This window comes from Sparus aurata, chromosome 6 (genome assembly GCF_900880675.1).
Source record: "Sparus aurata chromosome 6, fSpaAur1.1, whole genome shotgun sequence".
Lineage (NCBI taxonomy): Eukaryota > Metazoa > Chordata > Actinopteri > Spariformes > Sparidae > Sparus > Sparus aurata.
In genome coordinates, this window is record NC_044192.1 from 25,805,841 (window position 1) to 25,827,765 (window position 21,925).

Consider the following 21,925-nt stretch of genomic DNA (forward strand, 5'->3'; position numbering starts at 1 on the left):
ATAAAATAAACAAAGCGTGTGAATAAGTGCTGTGAAGGCGGCCGCATTAAATATGGATGTACTGTGGAGGACTCCCACACTTGTCTCTGTCACACCTGGAGTCGGCCCGGGGGCGCCCTCTATGGGCCCACGGAGGTACTGCAGCAGCGGGGGCGCCTCCTCTCCTCTCCCCTCCCCCTCCCCCTCTCCTCCTCCTCCTCCTCCCTCCTGGAGCCGGAGTTGCATTCCTCTCCTCTCCTCACCATTCACACGCAGGGAGCCGCCGGAGAGAGAGCACCGCCGCTCCGTGACCAGAGTGGAATGTCCCCAAGTTTTGGAATTTAAAACCATGGCGAGGATATCTGAAAGAAGGATCACTTGAATCTGTAAGTACCGGGAAAACTCCGGACTCGGCAGGGCTGTGCTTTTCTTTTCTTTTTTTGTTGAATTGTTTTTTTTATAACCGTGCGGAAGGGAATGTAGGAAGGAACGGGTTTTTTTTTTTTTGGTTGGTGGAGCCGGCTGAAATATTTAGGTTACATTTTTCTTCCCCCTCCACCTCCTCCTCTCCTCTCCTCTTCATTGCTCCTTGTGCTGGTTAGTTTTGTCGTGTTCCCCCCCCCCCCTCCTCTGCTTCGGGTTTGGTTCCTCCACGAGTTTTATTTCTGAAGAGCAGGAGGCTCCAGCCGCCAAACACTGGGAGAAGAGGGCGAGAGAGCGCAGTCCGTGTACCCGTGTGTGTGCCGAGGGCAGCCTTGTGTTTGTGTCAGCGCTGTGGTTCAATGTGCGCCCCGGTGTGACCACCAGTCGGGATTCTGTCCGCACCAAAAATAAAAAAAAACCTTCAAAACTGCGGATTAAATCGGGCGCCGAACGAGTCACCTACTCGCTAACTTTAATTAATTCTCACATTTGTTCCCCTTTTGTCGTTTTTTCGCTGAACACCTGGCGCTCGAAACTAAAAAAAAAAAAAGGCTTGTAAGTCAGCCCGGGTTTGGTGCAGTGTGAGCCGGGTTGGAGGAACGTCGGCTGCGGTAAAGAAAAGAAGAAGAAAACAGACTTTTTTGGTGTGTAAAGCTTCTTGCTGTGATATCGTGTGCAGTGTTTTGTTTTGGAGAGGCCGGCGGGCTTTATCTGACTATTGCATTGCCTCGCCTCGGAGGAATGCCTCCACCGCCATGTATAATTACAGGTATTCACGGAGCTGACACTCACTGTAGCCTGGATAAGTAGCCCGCGGAGCCTGGAGGAGGCTGCAGCGTGGCTTCACGTTAGCTCCCATGCTTGTTTGTTATTAGTAGTATTGTTATTTTTCTACACACATACCTTTTGACTGCACCCTGCCCCTTGCTTTTTCTTAAACGGACCTCAGGGAGGAGTTGGGTGTCTCCAGGGTGCACCGCTGCTGCTCGCCTCCACACACACACACACACACACACACACACACACACAAAATCGATCCACCTATTAGCTTTGAAATAATTAGAAATTGTGTTGGTGTGGCGTGAAAAGGAGCGTTAATCTGCTAACGAACGGGAGGGCAATTTGTGAGCTTTGTTATTCGACAGCAAGCAATTGAATCTCTCCCCCACTGAGCAGGGATGGAGAGTTGTGAGGGCTGTCTGTGGGTGTGTGGAGTGCGCATCGGGTTGTCAGCTATAGAAAATGCTCTCAGTGCTCCATCGGATTCTCCTCAGCTCTAATTTTTTATTTAAAAAAAAAAAAAAATCAAATCCTGGTTAACCAAATTAGACTACCCACCCCCGACCCCCGCACCGCTGCGTGAATTCATTTGGAGCCCCATTAAAATTAGGGAAAAAAATGTATTCATGAATCATATTAGATGAGCAAGGAGCTTAGGCATTTTTTTTTAAGGAGGAGGGAAAAAAGGAGGGGGAGTGGGGCCAGACAACAGCCTGTCTCCCCCCCCCCCCCCCCCCCCCCCCCCCCACCCCCCCAAAGAAAAAAATTAAAATGAAAAATCACTGCAATATGGAAGCAGGACACCTGAAGTGGATTTAAGACATCATCATAAACCTATAGGTAACTGACTGATGCGTTGTGTCTCCACTTGAACATCCTCCTAAGACACAGGCGCTGTGTGATAACTCTTTATCAGAAGTGACGTGACCCAGTTTTCCAGTCAAGCAGCAGCTCCTTATTGACAGTTCAGTGCGGTGACCACCGGCATTCACATGTAAATGATGCGGGGTTTGAACCGTGACATGCGTGTTTGTTTAAGAGGTGGTGCCCAGTCACAGCTCTAAATCATTCAACCACATCACAGCCAACCGACCCAGCCACACAACACCAGTGTACCTAAACAAGCGTCACTTTACATGAGTGGCAGTAATGTACCAGAACATAGTGATGACTCTCTTTGTGCAAACATGCGGCCGCAGGTTTAGTTTTTTTGACATTTTATAGACCAAGCAGCTAATCGATCAATCAAGACAAGGATCGACTAATTGTCCAACATGAAAATAATCCAGAGTAGACATGTGGATTATACAGTTATTTGCGTTACGCGTGTCCAAACCACCACCCATTCTTTTCTGACTTAAAGGGGCACTGTGTGGGTTTGGAGAATACATTCAAACTGATAATTTTTATATACAGTACTAATGAGGTAATGATACAAACTCATAACCAAAACTGAATAAACAAGCCATTCTCTGTGGAAATCAAGTTCCCCAGAACACTGTTTGAGCTGGATGGGTGGCAGGGTCCGTCACATATAAACATTGCAAAGCAGTCTGTGTCTGTGTTGTCCTTGAAAGTCAATCTGTTTATTCAGTCAAGAAAAAGAAGAGAGGTTGTTTACTAAACTTTTTTAGGCATAACAAGTTATTGAAGATCTTCCTCTTCTGATTAAGATTTTTGCCCCAAAACTATATAGTGCACCTTTAATCTACAAGAAACACCTGGACCATTATTCAAGAAGTTCCCACCACATGGAGCCGATGTCAGAAATTCTTTATTATTTTGGCAAAACTGCGACCTTGCACAGCATTTCACATGAAAGCCGGCAAGCCAGCCAGAAAATTACGAGCAATTTGCCTCAATCTTCCCTAATTATGATACAGATCTGCCCCACAATAGAGCAGCGGTGTCATGAATTTTGAAAGTCTGCCCTGTCCGGTCTGGCTGCCGCTGGCGTGAAGGGTAAATCTGTGATGTCCAAACTTTGGAATTCGAGCTGACATGTGCACTTTGCACCCCTCTGCTCCTGCCTTTGTGTGGCTCGCCCCCCCTGCGTCGCATTCCTCTGGACTTTCAGTGAGCGACATATTTAAAGTCTAATTAGATTGGAGATGGATGACAAAGCAGAAGAGCTGTGCTCGAGTGAGAACTGAATCGCGATCTGGCACCTAAATGTGTTTCGTTTTAGTGCACATATTGATGAAAAAGGAATTAAGGGAGAGGATTTGAATCAAATTCCATCAAGCTCACACAGGACTTCCTCAGTCGGAGTGAAAAACTACTTCACTGGGTCATTGAAATTGTTTATATATGTGAAAGGATTTTCAGTGCATAACTGTATTCTTCAGGGTATACTGTGCTGTGATTCATTGCTTTCATGTGGCTAGCCGATATATTATATGGACTGTGTTCACGCTCCCAGTGTGCGCTGTCTGCGTGTCTGTGTTGCTAGACTGCAAAATCCAACTCCTTTTCCAGTTTCCCTTACTGTTGGACATTTTAAACCAGGGTGACAACCTCATCTTTAGGCATTTCCTCCTCTCCCTCTGCCTGCTCCTCTGCTGTTCTTCCTGCCTTCAGACCTCTGCTGCCACTCAGGCTTTGATCCCCAGTTTTTCTCCCTTCTCACTCCTTCTCTTCCTGTCAGGAGTCCATTGTCATCTGCTTCTACCTCCATTCTTCCCCACCACCTCTGTCTCATCATGACTTTTTCTTACTCCCAGTTTCTTCTGATCCATCTCCCCATTCCCCCCATCCTCTCTCCTGCGCTCTTCACTCTTTGTCTCTTTGTCCTCCATCTCCCTCATCCTCTTTAAGGATGAGAGACCATGCACTTGTGGAGCTGCAACCATTGGTCGATAATCAATGTGTCAATAGAAACAAAATGAATTGCCAAATATTTAGATGATCAATTAATCATTTGCTTTGCAATTTTCACAATTTAGTCTATTAATCGGCAGTTGCAGCCCTATTGCACGTGTAACTAGCTAATTCTTCCATCCTCAACCTCGATCTCATCTCTCTCTCTCTTTCAAGACCCCCGGCAAAATTTTGTAGTACATTTATAGTGAGATGAAACGTCAGTGCCCACTCGTTGCTGCTCCTTGGCTCAGTGCATGAAGAAGAATTTAATACCACTGGAAGAGGATCTCCCCTCAGACCGGTACACGGGTTATGTCAGAGAGCGGCGGGTACGCCATTGGTCTAAACTCTCTCTCCCATGTGTGATGGAGGGCTTCCTTGGCAGAGCAGAGCTGTAATGCAATATCTGCTTTCATATTGTAGCCGGTGGAGATGGTGTGTTTTTATTACATAAGTTTTCATTTGTGTCAGTCTTGCTAAAGAGGTTAGCCGTGTTGCTGGCGCTGTGCTCTGAGTGTGCTTCATTCGATCTGTGCTCATCTGTCTTTTTGCTCTTCTGTAACTCCGCAGTTTTCTCGTCTTCATCTTCTGTCGCTTCCTCTCCTGCTTCTCGGTCTCCGTCCGAGCCTTGTCCCATCCTCCCTATTTCTCTCTATTGAAGTGTTTTTACTCTGTCTCTCTGGGGTTTGTGTGGCGCCCCGGGGCGAGGAGCCGCACAGCAGCAGCAATATTAAAACGCACTAAAGAGGGACCAGCAGCAGGGCTCTACCCGAGGGCCCTGTCGTACACACACACATCCACAGACACACACACACAGCTCTCATGGTGCTAACACCTCTCCAGCCGACAAGCCTTAATATGAAATAAACTCACTCGCCAATACCTGGCGGGCCTGTCTTGACTGACTGCTCAAATAGGAATGACCTCCATTTGGCCCAAATAAGAAGCTGGGATAGAGAGTCAGTGGGCGGTGTGTTGAACCGCAAAAGTGCCGCCGCATTACGAATCATATCAAGAGGTGAGTCTGCAGGTGAGCCAGCAGCATAAACCCTCATCAGTGCCAATCAGAGCTGAATTTGAAGGCAGACTGAGCTATCTGCAAGCTTCATCACATTTTTAAGAAGGAGGGTGCACGCTGGGGGCAGGCAGTTTTATTTTGGTACCAGGAAACTGCCAGAATTAGAGAGGATGCACGAAGTAAGCGCCAGCATGGAGAATTTGAAATGAAAGCTTGGTCTGTATTGTTTGAAGCTTTGACCCTCTTAAAAAAAGATTCCTTGTTGCATCCCTCACTTCAGATGTAGCCAAATAAATATGAACACTGTGGTGGCAGAACAGAAATTTCCTCAGCCAGAAAATGGCTTTTTTTTTCTTTGAGGGAAGCAGCCTTAGTTTCTCTTTCTCTGTCGTGCTCATCCAAGTGAACTGTCTGTTATGTATAATTAATTTTCTCCTCTCTCCCAGTTTATTTTTATCGCCCACTTTTAACCATTCCTTCAAAGGACCCCTCCCCCGCGTCCGTCCTCCACAGTGCCTGCTGAAAGTGACAGCTGCTCGCGTACGGGGGATGCTTTTTGAAGCAGGCACTAAAAAGGCCACTCACTCAAGACAACTTGCAATAGAAAAATCTCTGCCGCTCTGACAGTATCAAACACATGCCTGCTAATCTGGCTCCAAATTGAAAATAAGCTTCGTCTCCACTGTAGTCTGTGCCGCCTGTTGGGATACAGAATTTACATGGTCTCCTTTTGTTCAAAGAGTTGTTGATTAGTTTGGTTGAAATGGAAAGCAGAGCAATGAGATTGACTTAAGTAGGGCACGAAGAAGTTCTCTTGTTTATCAGTTTGCAGGCACTTCATTTTATTGACAGGAGCACTGCGTTGGATTTAGTATTTTGTAAATATCAAAATGACAATCTTGGGAAATTTGTGACATGGGCTTTGATCCAAACCATAGAAACACTGTCGCTGGTTGTATATGACCCTCAGCCACTGGCACGTCACCACTGTGATTGAGTTACAGTCACCCTGAAGCTTCTGCCTGAAGGTCCAAAGATGCAGTATTGACCCCGGTTCCATTCCTGACCCAGTGGCCTTGTGTAGAAATCCCTCCACCCCCGCAGCTAGCGGGCACAGCCTCGGCATATGAGGTTTCCCCCCCGGCATGCTAATGCTTTCGTCAGCATTCTGTCCATCTCCCCTCAGACACTGACTCAGGCAGGCAGCTCGGGCCCCCGATTTGCGTGGGCATAAAAATGGCTCCTCTTGTTGCATTTCCTCCTGTGAAGAAGAGCTGGGGCCTGCTATCGACCAGGAAGTCACAGTTCCTTTCTGTAACACAAGACAACAACTATACCAGCCATCTGTTCTTTCTGATTTTATTGCTAAGGTGCACATCTGGTCAGATAGATTCCATTTGTTCTAGTTATTCCTGTATAATTTCTGTTCCCAGGTCAGTCTTGAAACCTCCCCACTAACTAGTAAGAATCATGCGGGGGGTTAAATATGGCTTCAAATTGCTTCCACATTTAATGTATTTGGAATCCACAGACAGCTGTTGAATGGTTCACTATAACTATTTTATTGTAACATTTTAACATTTTAAAACATTGTTTTAACATTTTAAAACAAAACAAAAAAAAAATTGTAAAGATTGGACCGTTTGCAATGCAACTGCTCAGTGGTGTCACCATTTCTTCTCTGTTTGTACTTGCATTTGTGGTTTCTCTCCATGCCTCAATTATGGTTTTGAACTGTATTAGTCTAGTAGAGTTTCTAGGCTCTGCTCCTCTCAAAACGATGTTGTAATTTACTGTAAACTATGGTAATGAACAACAACCATGGTCAGCGCAAAACAATTAGATTGCAGATATATTTGTGCAGGTGTTGAACTAGCCTGTCGCTGAGCAGCAGCTCTCCCTCCTTCTTCGGTAGGTAGACAATTAAGACAACAAAATGAAATGGCAAAAATCTCCCAAAACATCCCCTAAAAAGACCAACAGGCAGTGGACACGTACAATCGACAATAAGTGACTTAAGTACAACACTTTTTTTCTGTTATAAATGCACCAAAAATGTTGTCGGGGGCCATCACCTTACCCAGTGTTTGCCTTCCTAAGTTCCCCCTGAGGAAAGAACACCAAATCCCTCTGGATTCACTGCAAAAAAGGCAGCTCTTCGAGTGGATTGTATCTGGCCCAGCCTGTCAGCATCACTGGCAGAAAGTGTGTGTTGCTGATGCTGAGATAGTCTCAGTTTAGATGAGGGAGCCTACTGGTTGTTTACCGTGCTCACCAGAGTCTGTCTGCCTCTTCAGGCATGTTTGGCTTGTTAATGAGAACCACTGTGTGAGAGAGGAGCCTGCGCACTGTGGGTGTGTGCCTGCGCATGTATTTGCATTGAGATAAGCAGTGCATCATCAGGGTGCGTTTGCTGATGTGCACACACGGCATGCAGACGGATGGTATACAGGACGCTATCTGAATGTGTTTGTGTGCGAGCGAGCATGGGCACTCCTCATGTTTAATGTAAGGTAACTCTGTGCAGTGTAAAGAGACATGAAAACAGGGAAGAGTTTACACAGGCACATAGCCATTTATTGTTGTGATTAATGTTAATGGGGCAGCAACTCATAATTGCTTGCTTGTTTTTTTCCCACCATCTCGGCCTCTGCATCTCCCACTTCTTCATTCCTGTCTTAACTCCTCCGTCCACCCTTCCTGCACACACACACACGCAAGCCCTCCTGGTTTCTGTTGTATTTACCAAGGGGAATCTTAAATAATTTAGGTCTGCTCTCCCCAGCCCTGTAAATAAGACTAATACAAGGCGGGCCTTTGAAGAGAGCCACTTGCCCAGGGAAAGCATGGCCGAGGGCGAGCCTATAAATCAGCGAGCCGCCTGTCTGGCCCCTTTTACTATGGCTGCGTGTTGTGAACCAGCCAACAACAAGCCCCATGTTAGCGGAAGAAAGGGGCGACTTATTCCAGAGAGGTCAGCAGTGTGATTGTGTCGCCCCTGAGGCAGTGGTGGCGATGCTGAGAAAGTAGGTGCATATGCATGTAGGATCACACACTCTTTCTCTTTTCTTCCTTATTGGCAATCTGGCTTATATGGACATGCACTCCATGGCTCATAAACCACACACTCTGATGTCAGCACCTGTGTGTTTTCCAGATGGAGATAAGTGCTCATTTATTCATTTTGTTTACCACTCATGTTTTTCCCATGAGTGCCTGGCACTCTTCCGATATGGGCTGGTGCTTCTGGCTAGTTTGGTGCATGCGTGTGTTTGGTGAGGTCTTATGTAGACAGACTCACTTCACAGAAAACCAATAAAACCAGTCAATAAAGAGAATTTTTTTTTTTTTTTTAAGTTTTTCGGCATAAAGTAACAGGCAGTTAGACTTCTTAAATCCTCCACGCGATCCCACTTCAGCTGCAAAAAGAAGGGTAGATTTTGAGTAGCTTTAGCCCTAAATCACTTTGGAGCACTTCCCAGCCTCTCACCTCCCCGCGTTTACCTCGCAGTAGCCACTTTTCCACAGCAGGGCCAAGTGGGATCTGTCAGGTTTTGTGGCCAGCTCCAAACTTTTCTAAGCCCTGACTGAAAGCAGGATTAGCTTATTTTAAAACTGTAGCACAGATGACAAATGATTTCTGTTAGTAACGGACGCCCAAGAGAACCACAGAAATGTTATTTTGAAGAAAACTGGAACATAAATAATAGTGCAAGCCTGTAAGGGTTTGTAAGAGGCACATGGCTACTTACTCTACCCTAATTACAGTGTCCTTCTCTGAGAAATAGTTTGGATTCCTGGCAGCCATCACTCCATGCTTATGGTGGAGCCAAATTCAAGTTGTCAAACAACAAATGTAGTCTGAAACTCCCCTTAAGACTGAGCTGAAGCGGCATGGAATATCCTACACCTCCTCCTCCTACTTCTACCTCCTTTTCTTTACACCACCTCTTTGTCAACCCCCTCTTTTGTGCTCCTCTCAATGGGTTAAAGAGGGGAGAAGTGATGAGTAGCCCGCCGAGTCTGGCCTTCATTGTGCATTGGCATTGTGCCACTGCATAGCATGTCGACTATAGGCACATGTACAAGGGACTTTTCTCTATTCACAGGTGCTATAGTTACCCAGTAACACTACCCTTGCCTTGTGCAAATCCATGCCAATGCTTTCTGAAAGTTAGTGACATTGGCAAGCAAATGACAACACATTTTATAGGAAGCTCAATGCAAAAGGGCCTCAAATAAGGTTTTAAAACTTTAATTTTGCATATCTTGGCTTTTCTCCTAGTAGGAAGGTCTCCAGCTAAACAGCTGGAGACCTTCCTACTAACATCCAACAACTTTAGACAAAGGTTTTGGGATGCTCCTCAAAGACCGGTTGTTTTCCCTCCGGTCCCTCAGTGGAAACATGTGCTCAAGGACCATAAAACCCCCGTTTCCCTCCCTTTCCTCCCTTACATAGCTTGTTAAGGGGAAAACCACTCGACAGCATGTTGTGCAGAACATCGGCGGCTGCTCAGCCTAATTCTTTTAGCAGACCTGGGCTAACTCCGCGCCGCAACAACGTGAGTCTCGGGGGTGCCTTTAAGTCGCCTCTCCCTCCTTGACCCCCTGCAGAGGGGAGGCAAGCAGAGCAGGGGGAGTCTGGGAATAAGTACTCCAGGCCAGACAATGGCGGACCTCCTAGAAGGGGGTGGGGTGTTGATTGTACCCAGAAATGGAAGAAGAGCAGGAGGAGGAGGTTACGGAGGGGGAGGTCAGAGGTTAGACTGATCCCTACTTTAAAGGTGGATCGGGGCCATGCTGCATTTATTGCCAGGGCCCTCGTGTTGCTTTTTGCTCAGCCTGGGGTGGACCTCTGAGCTGCTACTGCATCACGGGGGAGGGGCATTTGGGTGGGTGTGAGTGCGAGCCACGCATTGCTATCCCATGATGGCCCAGTTGTGCTTGGTGACCTCTGACCCCTGCCTCTACTCCCCTCACCAGGAGCTGTCACACAGGTCAGTGGTGTGCCTACTCCCACGTGAGGAGAGGTAGGGTAATGAAGAGTGGCTGTAAGTGTTGCGTCTGCCTATTTTTGCTCCGGCGAGTCTGTTCTCTCAGCTGGTAGATTTTCTGGAGCAGATAAGGAAGCAGAGCATGTGATGAAGCAGCCAGCAAACATGAAGGAATGCGTCAGCGATACCATTCAGCTCTTGTCGGGCCACCGCATTCCAAATGAAATGGGGTGTGTAACTTGTGACTGGTGTGATGTGCTGATGCGTGGCAGCTGGGAGGAGTAGCTTCCTTTCTCTCCAAGTCTTTCTCCTGGGGACCGCCCCCCTCCTCCTCTGCCTCACCAAGATCCATGATTCCCCTGGTTTCCATTGCATGTGCAGGAATGTGGCTGTTCTGGTTGATAGGCTTGGCTCTCCATTTTTACCCGAGTGTGACCTCATTTGGCTCTTGAGATCAGCGTGACATGGCCCCCGGTGCACCAGCAGACTCTCTCCGCCTGCCCTCTGACACATGACAGATAGTATTTGTCCAACTGGCACTTGAGGCTACACTGAATGTTGAGTGCAGCTTGAAAACAATGCCATAAAGCCAATGATTAATTTTAGAGCAGACAAACAGGGCAGGAAAGGTTACATTATCCAACCAAAGACATCATCGAGCTGAAACATTAGTCCTTTGTGACCTTTCTTTACAAACTCCTAAAGAAGACACATTAAAGAGGCATCGCCACATGTGCTCTTCTCAAAGCATGGCGCAAGCTGTTTTTAGCTCATTCAAGAGGCACACCTCATCCTGCCCTCGGCAATCAGCGCCGCAGTCAAACTTGGCCACAGCACAGACACATTTTCAAAAGTAGCCCGTCTCCCAGTCTGCTTGTAGCTGCATCAACATAAAAGCCTTGAGCGTTCAGATTTGTGAAAGGGCGGGATAGGAGAAATCTGAACAAAATGATGCCAGAGCGTGCACCTCGGCCAGAAACGGCTGAGGGAAAAGAAGAAGACAACAGAGGGGTGAGGGAGGGAACTTGGCAACACTTGCTAACTCCGAACAGCAACAAGGCGCCTCGCACCAAAGAATTATAAATAATGTTGTTTTGGAGAGAAGCTCTCTGTGCAAGGCAGGGGGAGAAGAGAGGAAAGTGTGGGAAAAAGAGGATGACAAAAACTCTGAAGAAGCTGAGTCAAACTTTAATTAAGGACTAAATGCAGCATTGGAACAGCTGCTGTTGCTTGCGCCACCCCGCCACACTGGCTTAACAGCTTTTTATATATTGGAGCCAAACAGATGTTACGAGGGGGTGGCGTTTTTATCGGACGAGAAGTTTTGTTTCAGGGAAGGGGAGGAAATTAAACTCACCTTCTCATCAGAGGGGTTATTTCAGGGAATTAGAGTTAAGGTTTTTGGTGGGCTACGGTGATTTTGACACTGATCTTGTTAGCTCCCTGCACAGTTCAGTGTGGTAGTCGCTGTAAAATAGAAATATGATGATGATTTACGTAACTGATTGCTTCCATTCACATGTCCAATATCAAATGAGGAAGAAAAAAAGGTATTGTATTAAGTTCTATATTGGTATCGGTTTCACTGTAGGGCTACTGGTATTTGTACTGGGATCGCAATTTTTTATACCTACCTGTCCCCCGTGGTCAGGGTTGTGGTATGCTAGCTACATCCTACTTTGTGCAACTCCAAAAGTGTGTGTTTCACTTTCACATGTTTATCAGCTTGCACTTGGTGGAGTTTCAGTCTCTCCCTCTCGTCTGATCCAAGTGTCTGTCATCATGAGTGTGGAGAGATGCCATTTTGTCGTGCTCGCTCACCTCCTTTATCAGTGTATCCGTCTCTCCCCCTCTCTCCCTCTTTCTCATTCTGTCACTCTCCTATGGAGGATGTGATGAAAATGGCTGTTTAATCATGCAGAGAGGTCAACCAATCAAAGGGCCTGGGCCGAGTGATTTAAGGGCCTATTCAGAGCACAGCTGGAGGGAGAGGGAAAGGGAGGGCGACAGGGAGGGCGACAGGGAGGGCGACGGGAGAGGAGAGAGATAGACGGGTTGGGGTTTGATTGCTGAATGGTGCAGGTCACCTCTCATGCACTTACCACTGGTCTCGTTTCACCAATAATTGTCCCTGATAGATTGATGTACAGGCAAGGAGATGAATGGATGGAGTGGGTAGAGGGCGGATAGGCAGGGAGACGCTCACATTAAGCGCGGAGACCCGTCGGTGATGAGATACGTACACACACTCCAAACTCACACGACCTCATCAACAGCAATATAGACCCACGTCTTCCTCCCATTAACTTTGGCGGGCCGCTTCCACTGTAACCGCCGAGCACACACGCACACATGGCGTCTGCAGACAAGGCAGTTCTCACCTGAATGTCAATGGGAGAGAATGACAGATGGTTGGGAGGAGCAGGGGAAGTTGAGACAGACAGAGACAGTGATTGTCTCCTGTCTCATTCTGCTGTCACACACACGCCCCCTCGAAATCAAATTTATGATATAGATATTGTAAACAGGCTCAAACTGGTTTGACTGCTAATACCAGACACGCAGCTGAACTACCTTTCTGTTGTCGTTCAAACAAGACCTGTATGTTCTCCGCTTCGGCTTCACACACACATTAAAGCCAAAGCAGAATTTTATAGGCACTTGTATAATTCTGTGCGCTTAACAGGATTATCACGTCTCAATGTCATTAAAGTGGTTACAACAACGTTTTTACACTGGGTTTTCACTGAGGCAGACAGTGCGGGCAGATGAGGCAAAGTATTTCTTTATGTGGTCACCTTATGAAAAGTTAATGCAACAACTCCTGCCCTGAAAGAGTTGTAAAATGGATAGAAGTGTCAAGAAGAGTAGAATTAATGGCTGAGAGGCTGGAAGTTGGTGCCATTGCCTTCAGTTGTAAAGTACAGTTGTGGTAGTGACCGCCACTCACCCTTTTAATGCCAAAAATGACTACTTCTGTACCTGGAGGCAGACCTGGTTATGAGCTGAGTCACCCAGAGCTGATAACCCAATTTAATTTTTTTTCTTATTCACACATAACAGCATTGACTTGTGCATCATTGAAGAGTTATTATTCAAGATCCAATTGAATTATCATCATACAACGTAGGATTGTATGACAAAATTGCTGTTCACGTCTCTTTACGCTGCTCAAACCCCCCTGCCCTAAAATCATATAAATGAATGAATACAATAATCAAGTCATAAACTGAGGAAAGTTTTACTGTTTTACTCTGTTTTACTCTGAACGGATACTTCGGTATCGCTTGACAGATGTCAGCAGGCTAAATAAGGCTTATAGCTAAGGACAAATGTGTAACAACACATCAGTGGCAGATGTCTTATATAGTTGTTTTAGGTAAGAAGCTGATCGCTGTTGAGGTTCTCCTAGCATTTTGAATTTGGCATCTCACATGCTGAAGCAAGCAACTTGCAGTATAAAATAAGTCATCTCTGAGTGTCTTGTTATTGGTTTGCTCTATTTCAATGAAAGTGTAATGGAATCTTTTGCTTGCTCGGAAATTGTGTGCATTTCCTCACAGTAGCATCAACAAGAAAGCCTGAAAGGAGTTCCATCAGGTCCTGACAGGGGTATTGCCTGATAAACTTTATTGAGTCAACAGTATTGACTTTGGCTTCTGTTCAGTCATCACCCTGACATGGCAATTTTCCACAAGGTTTCTGAGTGACGCTAAATGTTTAGAAAGGACGTCTGTCACTCCTGCCCTGTATTTTCAGCCTGACTGATTCAGCTCAGTTAATTTAACAACCAGCTAAGTAAATTTCTGTTTTGCATTAATTTGCTATGCCCTGATGCATGATGCTGGCAGTTCCTGCTGAGGTTGTTTGCAAAGAAAATGCATTTAATGCTGCAAAGCGCCAAAGAGAAACTACAGTACCACAATTTATTGATTTCCACAGGCAAGTACAACCTGTTGTGCAGTGGTCAGATCAGGTAATCAGGGTTAGCAGATTAAGCTAATAATAAGAAAAACGTTAATTTGAGTCAATTATTTTTTACCTTTTTATTCTACTGGTTGGCCAGTAGCCTTAGATGATACAACATCACTGGTTTGGAGGCAGACTTGGTTAACCTTTGAGGGTATAAAATTTATGAAAAATAGTGGAAAAAAGTCAGTCTGCCATTAAACATATTCAAATAGCAGTTTTTAAAAAGTCTGCGGATGTTCAATTCACAATGATATAACAGAATAAAGCAGCAGATCCTCACATTTCTTTGAGCAGCTTAATAATTAAATCAGTCAATTAATCAATCATTAACATTTTCTCCTCATATTCTATCAATTAACTAATTGTTTGAGACCTTAATCGTGATAAAGATCTCCTTTTTTTCACAGTGTACTCTGATAAATCTGCAGGGAGATGAGGAGCAGTATCCATGTCTGTTTCACAGCTGCAGTGTTTAGCGGCAGAGATTTTGATACTCTGTGCTCACCGCAGCCCTGCTCGTGTTTCTGATACAGCCGATGAGTTAGTATTTGTAGAGTGCCACTCCAACAGATAGCTGGCCTCTTCCTCTCTCTTTCTCTTCCTCCCTCCCCATCTCTCTGACCTTGCGTCGGCGTGTGCTGATGAGCGCTGAGTGGATACACTCGTGAGTGGTGTGTGTGCGCGCGCGCTGCAGAAACCGTGGGAGCTCCATTTGTTGTGTAAATGCAAGCCGCTAATTGACTGCCGGGCACGCAGCCTCTCCTTCACCGGCTGAACCCTGCCCTCCGCCAGGTCCCGGGGATCCTGCCAGGGGAATGTTTGCCCACCCCCCCGTGCACACACACACATCCACACGCGCACACAACACCCTCCCTTTCTCCCTCCTCCTCTGTCGGAGCAGGCCTGGCACTGGGCCAAAGTGAGGATGGGCACAGCGCAGGCCTCTCTCTTTTCTCTCTCTCTGTCTGCCTCTCTGTTGAGCTCTCGTAATGAAAAGCTACACAGCATTTACTCACCATAACGTGCTGTGCTTTTTGACACTCTTTTGATACAATTTCTCATCTCGAAAAAACACAATGAGGTCTCTTCTAAACCGCTTTCACAATTGCATGAATTTGATCTTCTTCAGAAATTTGAAATCCTACCATCTCTTGCAGTAGATGCGAGCGCTAATAATGCCACTTGTAGATGAAGTAACCCTCCAGACACTAATGCCAACATTGAAACCATTGTTAAGTTAGGGCCCAGTCCACTAGCCACAGTAGCCATATCAGTGTAAGCCTCAGTGGTAAGCCCGCGTGAGACACTTAGCCCAACTGTTGGTTGGCCAGAGGCCCAGTCTGATCTCAACCACGCTGAAACAGAGCGGTTTTTATGTAAGGCTGGCTGAATTAACAGCCCGTAGCTACAGATATCGCCCTCTTGACCTTTCCACTGAGTGTTTGTGTCTCTCTCTAATTTCGCATGCAAGTGCCGATATACAGATATCGAGGGTAATTTGGTCCAATGATTGACATGTTGGTGTTCTATGCAAAATTTCTCAAAATAACAAGTTCCTTATCCCGCATGTTAGCGACCTATAATTCACCTTGCATTTTGTTCAGACAGTCAGAGAGGATATGTGAATATTGGAAACAGCAGTAAGAGGACATTAAATGCTGCAAACTTTTACTCTTAATAGTGAACCCCTTCAAGATCGATCACAATCTAAAATCATTCTACCAAGACGTCTCGGTCTGAATTGCTCTTGCAATATGCTGGATCATCCTAAGCAGTTCCTACACAGGAAGTTGTCGTTTATGGGTTAAGATGCAGTGTGACGAGGGTCTTCAGAAGGTTTCCAGTGGCCAGACATGTTGCTGGCTCATGTATCCAAAGAAATCTGTGTTGAAACATTGACAGAAATTGAAATTGTTCACATGGCCCAGAGATGGCTTAGTGGTAGTTAGATTGTGCAGAGTGATTGTTTAGTGCATCATGGAAACTGTTACAAAGGAAGTACAATCAGAATTACAATACTTAGTGGGTACAAAAACACGCACGCACACACCCAGGATTAGACCTCCCGTGCTCAGGTTTTCCCAGGCCAGTCCATTGTTCTGCAGAGGTAAACATCAGGGAGCACCGAGAGGAACAGACAAACAATAAACTGACACACTCTCCCGTAACACTCTTGTTTAGACTGCAAACACAAAAGAGCAAGTAAGTGTGTGTGTGTGTGTGTGTGTGTGTGCGTGCGCACCATTAACTGCAGTCCTGAGAAACAGGAGGAACGTCAAGTTGTGGTGGGGACCTGGTGCAGAAGAATGGCAACTTGCCAATTTCATACCATTAACCTTCCCACGGTTCGAGGCATCCAAATGTCAGCTGTGTCACTTTTCCATTTTCGGCGGTTCAGAAACGCTGAGAATGCAGCGGATTGGCAGCGATTCAGTCCAATAGGTAGCCACAGTTAAATTCTCTGTCATGTCAAGCTTGTTTGATGTGATATTCACAATGGACTTCACAGTATTTGTGCATGGTATGCACAAGAATGGCGCTTGACTTTCAAAACTGGCTTACCTTTAAATGTTAAGGACTATTATTTTAGGCGCTCGATGGCAGCAAATGAGACACAAAGAGACAAAGGCAAGGATTTAACATCAAGCTCGCCACTTATGCTCCAGAGACAACAACAATAGGATTAGCTGGCACTCTAAATAACTAAAGCCCAGGCCAAGCCTCTTATACTGACACAAGACCCTTTTAGATGTATGTTAATGTGGTCACCAGTCATTTTAATACAATAATTTGCCTTAAATGTGCAAAATGATTTCTGTCATGAAGGATATTGAGGATATCACAGTCCATGTCATCTTTCCTGGTTGTGTATACATTTCACAGTATCATGTACTAAACGAGTGGAGCTGTTATTTCCCAAAGTTGCACAACAAGTCAAGATTCACCGCAGCAGCAGCAACAGAAAAGAAAAAATCCAGTATCCACAAGTGGAATCAAAAACAGAGTTGGAATGAGAGGTTTATTTGAGGTTATCACTGTCGAGGACCATTAAAAGCAAATGCACTTCCTGTTTTGATCCCCACTGTAATCCGCACCTCTGCTCCGCAAACACATTTACTGCCAATGAAGCTTATTGAATCATATCGACTGTATGCGGAAGCAGGGAGGGAAAAGAGAGAGAGAGAGAAAGAGAGAAAATGACAGGATAGGCTGCAAAAGTGGAGCAAGGGAATGAAAGGTAAAAAAGAGGAAGTGAAACTGAAAGATGAGCAGAAACGTAGAGTAAAACAGAGCTGGGTGGGGGGATGAGGAGCGAGGGAGTGAAGAGGAAAGCGGGAAAGTAACAGAGACAGGGAAAGAGCAAATTGCTCTTCCCCCCTGCTAGCTGCACCAGCAGTATTGCAGCCAGACAGGCAGTGTTGAATCTGAGTCAGCAAGACTTGAACTGGGGCCCTAGCCTACAGCCCCGGGGCCGCTTGTAACACACACACATGCACACTCACGGACTCACACAGACACGGTGTCAGACCTGTCGCTCCATTCTCTTCAGCCCTCCAGCTCCTGCCCTAACTATAGCTGTTCAGCCAACCACTCTTAATTAGTAGCTGCTGCTGCCGCCTGCCCTGCCCCGGCGCCACTGTGGTAAAGCCCCAGCCCCACGTCTGTGTGTGTGCGTGTATGTGTGTGTGATGGGTTTCACTTTGTTTACTCTGTGCATCGGCTGCAACGGTTGTGCTGTGTATGCATGCTTTCTATGTGATATTCCGTATGCGTGGAGGCGTTACAGGTGGAGCAGAAACAAACTAAAGATAACATTTTGCTGTGTCTGCTCAACAGATTTTGGCTGTATTGTGCATCCTATTGTTGTACAACATGCTCTGTCTCTTAAGTCTCCTTTTAACTCCATCTTTCTCCTGTTGCCGCTCAATAGAGCTGCCACTTCTAAGCTGCCCTCACAGAGGAGAGCTAAAAAACGCCTTTTCACTGCCACTTCTGGAAGATCACATTGAGTTAGTGCGTGAGGGTAGACGTGCTCGGGAGGCTAAAGAGACTCAAAGACTGTCAGGGAAATCTATATTTCCCCCATTTCCGATGATCTGGGAGCGCTTTAGTAACAGACTGTTGACTTCACAGTTCCAGGAGATGGCTTCAGGATCTGGTTTCACTGTTGTTCTTGTTGAGGTTTATGCCTGTCAAGAGAGCCAAGTGTGTGTTCGCTTTCGTGCACATTCGCGTGTATTTATTGCTTAAATACTTGGCCGTACTTCAGCGACCACAGGAGATGAAGACGCTTTTGCACGCAGTTATCTTTCCGTCTCCCAGCCCGTGTTCTAACTCCATACATTCTCCCCCCTCCTGCCTCTCAACGTGTCCTGTCATGTTCATAGTCACGAGGCGGCGGCGAGGGTCTCGTCCAAGCTGTGGATTAGGCTGACATATTTCTCCCCAAGGACCCCCTCCCCAGTACGAACACATAGCTGGAACAACTCTGCCAGCCAACTACCACAGCCACGGGCCCGCTAATGAAGACCACATTACAGCAAGATAGAGAACGAGGGGGAGAAGGCTAGCTTAGCTCAGCACAGGAAACGCCACAGCTGGGATACAGACAGTGGATAAACTTTAACTAGCCCCACATGCACACTTTCCATGCACACACACTCATATCTGCTCCTGGAGGAACACAGGCCACAAACCAGCAACACAGTGACCCAAATTAGCGGCGCCGCAGCCCCCTTTCACTCCCAGGCTGCATCTAGGCCACACAGAGTCATGCGCGCCGGTCGAAGCACCTCAAGCATCGTCCAAACAGCGCCCGTTCACACACGACCACAGCAGTGCATACATTGATGGATGACTCAGAAATCCATTGTGAAGTGAGAGATTTGGTTGTGTGCTCAGCCGGGAGCTTGTAAAATAAATGTCTGAGAGTGCGGCGCTGCAGTTGAGGCTTTCCAGGATTTCTCTTATTTGACATGATAACAGCTTTAAGAGGTTTTTCGGTGGTGGTCAAAGCGGTTGTGGTCAGCCTACATAATCTGCCGATCTCTTTTACTCCGAGTCTCTTATTTTCCTCCCTCCTCCTACTTCCCCCGAGCATCAGCTTACAGAGGAGCTTCCATGTTCCAGTGTGTTTAAGCCCCATATGTAGCTGCACAATATCCCTTCTTTCGTGACAGCGTGACGCCTGTGAGTACCCAAAAAATTAGATCAAACTAAAGAGTGCCGATCCGAGCTTTAAACTGTCTGCATCTGTTCACGAACGCACTAATTTACCGGCCCATTCCCGTATTAGTAACCACAAAGCTTTAGTTTTAATCAAAGTTGCTTGCGGTTGCATCGTTTCACACTACAGGTTTGGGAGAATGAATAATGTTTTTGTTTTTGTCCCCTCATAGAGCGAGTTGTCTGCCATTTGAGTACGTTTCAATTGCATTTAAGATGCTAATGTAGCCTTTGGGGTGAGCAGAAATGGCTAGAGTCTGCCGGTGCTTTGTTTTGTCCCAGTTATTCATTAGGCCTTAATAATTGCTGCATCTGGCTTCATACAAACACCGCCAGGAGAAATGGATTCACTCCATTCTCCCCTCGGAAAGGTCAGGCTGTATAGCAAGACACCTCCCCGCCACGCAGATTCACGATTCATGAGTCAGTCGAGTCGGAAAATGTGCTTTCTTTTGGACGATTGAGCTGCACCCTGTGTGTGTGTGTGTGTGTGTGTGTGTGTGTGTGTGTGTGTGTGTGTGTGTGTGTGTGTGTGTGTGTGTGTGTGTGTGTGTGTGTGTGCGCGCTGAGTTTAAGACAGGCGTTGAAATTCAAATGAGGCGTGCAGGTCGAGACTTGAGTATTCCTCGGGAGAGACAGAGGCAAGGGTCTTCTGAGGATGACTCCTTTTTCTCTGCGGTGACATTGTGGGTAGAGGTCACAAGCACGACTCTGGTGACAGCTTCTTTTCGTCGTGCGAGCCCCCCTTGTGAAATCACAAGTTTTAACAAGCCAGAACAGATCATACAAGCCATCCTTCAGCACACCGAGGGAAGGGTCAGCCGACCTGCAGAGGAAAGTGGATTGCAGTGCAGCGATGGAGACCGGCTTAGTGCTGAATCCCATTATCAAACAGCGTTTGTCAAATAATAGGTCAAGGCCCACTTGTACCAAAGACATATTAGGTTGTGGTTTTAATTCCAGAGCTTTGTGGAACTGATTTTGCTCTGCGCAAAGTGATTTGGTAGAGAACAAAAGGTTTCTTGTATCAAATCTGTTCAGACACTGGACTGAGGGCAAAGCTGGAGCTCATTGCTGAAGAGAATACATTGATAACAAGGCTGGCAATATCTACAGGCCCCATAGCACAAATATTGCTTTAACTTCACTTTATATTGGGACCACAGTTGTTCATATTGATATTGATTATTTTTATACACTTGCATGACTTTGTTGTCAACAATGGCAGGCACTTAATAAAATCAAACACTAACAGTGCTGCTATGCTGCCTGTCCTTCATGACTAAAAGCCCCCATGTCTGTGCTCCATTCAGTTTTTGCACCTATACATCCAAATAGTCATTACCGACGGCATTTTCTTCTCTTTGAAGCCGAGGGACCCAGCTAGCATAAACAACCAAACAATGTGCGATAATGGCACTCAAATAACACCTCAGCCATATTTTCAATGTGCTTTGAAAGTGGCGGTGAGTGGCTGAAATCAGCAAGAGATTGGGGAGTTATGAGTGACAGTAGTTCCCTGGGGGACCATGGAACATGGCAGGTCATTTGCCTGCCCAGTATTGCTGTGATATATTTGTACACTACGGCGAGGTGGCCGGCTGAGAATGTGGAGGGAGGGCGGTGGAGAGGTGGAGGCGGCGAGGTGCTTATTCAGCAGGCTGGAATGTAATAGGAACAGAGGGGAGACTTGATCAGAGCGGGGCAAATAACATTTAAACACATTGAAATCCATGTGGAGCAGAGTGTTTCTTATCTTGTAATGATTGCATCCCCCAGTAAGGCTGTCTCTGTCATGCACAGCAGCATTCAGACCTGAGACTGAAATTACCAGTTTCATTCATCTCCTCTGTAGGGTACACTCTGTATGGGGCTTTGTTAGGAGAAGTTTGTCTTCTTACTGAATTCTCTTGTCAAAAAGGTTGCAAGCGTTCAACTAAGAGGGCACATGTGCAGCTTCAGGCCCTTAACATCCAGTTCAGCAGTCGTCCTGTGAGCGACAATCATACCAAAAAAAGATTTTTCATATCTACCTCTGTGTTATGTTGGACAAGATGCTGATATATTCTCTCCCTCTTCTATCCTGTCTTTCTTTTCCCTCTCCTCCCCTCTTTGTCTCCGCCATTCCTCTCACTCACCACTCTTCCTCTCATCTCGCCCCGCTCCCACCAGTCTCTCCTTATCTCTCTTCCTCTGCGCTCACATTTCTGTCTTTCCAACACGTCTCCCTCTGTGTTTTTCTTTCTCTCCGTGTCTTGTTCTTATCCTCCCCCCACACTCCTCCTCCCCCGGAGTTCTTCTGGGCTCTGTTGCTGTAACAAAACCGACAAGCTCTTTGGACGCCGTTTTGGCGATGTCTCTCATCCGCCTTTTCTCCTTTCTCTTCGTGCGCAGTCCTTTCCCTCCCTCTGTCACTTGCTACTTTTAGACACGGGAGCATCTAATGTAAACTTAGACGGACACAAAACATGTCAGACCCACAGAACACACACACACGCCCTGTTTACACCAGTGCCAGCTTTATTAATTGTGCTGTCTGCCAAGTTGAGAGACAGTTTCGGTAATATGACCTAATGAACGTGTGCTTGAGGTTGCTGTGTGTTTTGTCTCCTGTTGAATCTCCCCGCTCCCTCCCCTCGTCTGCCCTGCCAGTGACTCACAATGGCTGATG

At 46.4% G+C, this 21,925-nt stretch overlaps 1 protein-coding gene across 4 annotated transcripts in view; it reads left to right on the forward strand.

Annotated features, from left to right (window-relative positions):
* Positions 1-226: 226 nt before the first annotated feature.
* plxna1b (plexin A1b) overlaps positions 227-21,925 on the forward strand; it is a 192,615-nt gene continuing 170,916 nt past the window's right edge. For 2 of the 4 annotated variants that reach the window (XM_030419453.1, XM_030419454.1), the window contains exon 1: positions 227-365. The gene's annotated coding sequence lies outside the window, so the exon portion shown is untranslated. The remainder of the gene's footprint in view (positions 366-21,925) is intronic. The other 2 variants (XM_030419455.1, XM_030419456.1) reach the window with 1 other exon arrangement.